Here is a 3,372-nt window from a genome sequence, read left to right on the forward strand (position 1 = left end):
AGGTCAAGATTCACCAGCACAGATGTCCTCAGGTCTCCCGCTCTCCCCGTGTCCTTCAGGGAAGAGGGTCATCAACGAAAGGGTTGGCGTGGTGTCATCTCCCCAAGAGCAGCGGGAAGAAGCCGCCATGTCCCAGCCGCCCCCCCCCCCCCCCTCCCCGCGGCTCCCGGACACGCCCAGGGCCTCTTCCACCACCTCCCTGACAAGACCTTGGCCAGCCGGGTCCTGGCGATGAGCGCGTTCTGCTCTGTTGGGGTCCAGCCCCAGCAGGTCCAGGGGTGCCCAAAGGTGTGGACAGAGTCGGCGAGGAAGGAATGACACAGTTGATCAGCAGGGTAGCCAGGTTCTCCAGCCAGGTAGTGTGTCCAGGTTGTCCAGGCCCAGCTGCACGCAGGGACGTGCTGGTGCTTTAGCTGGTGTCCATCCTCGCCGTGTAAGCGTCCAGCTGGGCATCCAGCTCCTCCGCCGAGATCTGCTGCCTGGAACTCCGGCCGGTGCCCCTGCCTCTGCCCCGGCTGCCTCGGCGGGCGCCTCTGCGGGTGCCGACACCGGAGCCTCCAGATCCTCGGTTCCAGGTCCTCCCGCCTCTGAGGCCACTGGGTCCCGGCCTGCGCCGCGTGTCTGCCTGTGAGGTGAGGAGCTGGATGCTCATGGGGCGGCCGTCCAAGGGGACGCCGTGGTAGCGCTGCATGGCTGCCAGGGCGTCTGCCTTCCGCTCAAAGTGCACGTGGGCCGTTCCCAGGCTGCGGCCAGAGCGGTCGCAGTGCAGGGCGGCCTTCTTCAGAGTCCCGCAGTCCGCAAACAGCTCCTGGATGTCCGCGTCGGACACGGCGAAGTCCAGGTTGGACACCAGCAGTTTGCCTCCCGTCTCCACGCCGGCGCCCCCCGCAGCCGCTGTCGAAAAGGTCGTGTTGCCACCTGTCGGGAAGCTGTCTGGGCCGGCTGTAGGGCGCAGGCCGGTTCCTGCCTCTGCCGCCCACTGGCTCCGGTTCATGTTCTGCTACTGAAATGCAAATTGCGCAGCACCAGGGCTGGCATCTTATGTCCCCAGATGCACCACCTGAAATGCGAGAGAGGGAAGCTTCACCTGGGAGTGAGAGGACAGCTGCTCCGGTTTCGCCCTCGCTGATGTGAAAGCGAGCCCCCATCACCTCTTTCTCACCCAGACGCACAGCGTGGCCCGCGAGAGGTTCCGCCACTACAGTTGTTGTCCAGGTGGGGAGACTGACTCCGGGTGCTGCCTACTCCCCTTCTTCCCAGAATCCTCTGCCCCATCTGTTTTGCTTCATTCCCAAGAGCTCTTCTGAGCTAGAGAGAGCTGCTGACGCAGATGACAAGCCAAAATGAAAGAACAGCCAAGTCTTACACTGGGCGGCCAAGAGGCTGAGCAAGAGAAAGCGCCAGCTCTCCCTTGCTGCTGTTCCGGTGGGAAGGCTTGCTGGTCCAGGGTGCGTGGGTCAGTGGCAGTCTCACTGCTAAGGAAGCCAGAACAAAAGTCTCCGGCCCTTTAATGGGGCAGGGGAGGGGGGGAAGGCTAGGAGTGGGCAGGGATGGAGTACTGAGTCAGAGTGGAGAAAAATGGACAAAAGATAGCTCTTATTAGATAGAGCCGAAGTATTCAGCCCTCTTGACTGGAAACGTCATCGGGTGTAGTTCTTCTCTGGAAACAACAAGAGGTGGGGGGCGGAAGAAGCAAGATTATTTACTAGTGAAAGGTCAGAAAGGAAAGAAAAAAGACAAGTCTAAGAAATAGAAAATACTATTTAAAGTGAAACTTGAGTATTGACATTTGAGTAGAACAGAAAAATAAGTCCATTAAGTTCTAGTGGGTATTTAGTTCACACCAGCTGGTTTGTGCTTGCTGTGTACTAGCTGCTTCCTGGTCCATATGGTTCTATTTGTGATCAGTCAAATCAGGGTGCCTCTTACTATTACAGCTTTTATTTATAGAAAAACAAGGGATTTCTGATATTCAACATCCAGATACAGAAAACAGACCACAGACTGCTAATTTCACTTTTAAACCTCCATGCCATGGTCTTTGAAGAGTTCAATGAAAAGAAAGGTTTGAAATCATTTTGGGGAGAAGAAATACAGAAAGACAAAACACAACGGGACCCCAGTCCACATGGAAGTGGGTTATTTCTTCCATCCTGATGGGCTGGGTTTCACCCACGTTCACCCAGGCCTGGGCTTGACCTGGATTTAGTTTCCTAGCAGCTTTATAGCTCTAAATACATAAGAACTATCATCAGATGAGGAAATGAGAAGCCGTCTTAACACTAGAGGGCTGTGTAAACCACTCTCTTCACAAACAAGCATTTAAATGGTTAATACAATAATTACCAGTATTATTTACTATTATTTAAATAGTAGAAAACCAGTCTGTGCCGTGCCCAGCACAAGCTTTTGATTCTACAGTGTAGGAAGCTGGAATGTGTAATTTCCCTGCAGAGCTAATCTTGTGGACTCAAAGAGACTGAGACGCCTGCAGGGAATTCTGGGGATTTCTATTATAGTGCACTGTTTCCTGCTGGCCTTGACCTGTAAGAAAACTGTGGTTTTCAGCTGTTCTAAAAACTGCTGATAATGGAGTTGGTAAGAAAAACTTTTTCCTTCCAATTTTTTTTATTGTGATAAAATACACTTAACATAAAATTTACCAAATTAACCATTTTAAGCATACAGTTCAGCAGTATAACTACTTTTATATTGGTGTGCTATCATTTCTCACCTCTCCCCATCCCCTCACAACCACCATTTCACTTTCTGTATCTGTGAATTTGACTCGTCAGGTCACCTCCAATGAGTGGAATTACAATATTTGTCCTTTTGTGACTGGCTGATTTCACTTAGCATAATGCTCTCAAGGTTTATTCATGTCAGTAGCCTGTGTCAGAATTAGACTTCCTGCTTAAGGTTGAGTAATATTCCATTGTATGTATATACACATTTTGCTTATCCATTCATCCATTGATACACACTTGGGTTGCTTCTACCTCTTAGCAATTATAAATAATGCTGCTATGAATATGGGTATGCAAATATCTCTTTGTGACTCTGCTTTCCATTATTTTGAAGCAATTCCAGAAGTGGAATTGCTTGAGCATATTACAAGTTTATTTTCATTTTCTTGAGGGACTGCTATACTATTTTCCATAGCAGCTACAATATTTTATGTTCCCATAAAACTTCGTGCACTAAGTTTCCAGTCTCCCCATATCCTCACCAACACTTGTTATTTTCTGTTTTTTTTTTTTTTAAAAAATTGCTTTGATTAAGTTATTACGTATGTGTCCTATCCCCACTTTTTTTTTTTTTTATAGTAGCCATCCTAATGTGAGCGAGGTGGTATATTCTTTTATTTTTGTT

At 49.4% G+C, this 3,372-nt stretch overlaps 1 pseudogene across 1 annotated transcript; it reads right to left on the reverse strand.

Moving 5' to 3' along the window:
• Positions 1 to 245: 245 nt before the first annotated feature.
• On the reverse strand, positions 246 to 1,148 carry LOC308513949 (THO complex subunit 4-like; annotated as a pseudogene). The gene has a single exon. The product of its transcript is annotated as a THO complex subunit 4-like (transcript).
• Positions 1,149 to 3,372: the final 2,224 nt, after the last annotated feature.

The sequence above is a fragment of the Myotis nattereri genome (assembly GCF_964212035.1).
Source record: "Myotis nattereri genome assembly, chromosome: 2".
Classification (NCBI taxonomy): Eukaryota; Metazoa; Chordata; class Mammalia; order Chiroptera; family Vespertilionidae; genus Myotis; species Myotis nattereri.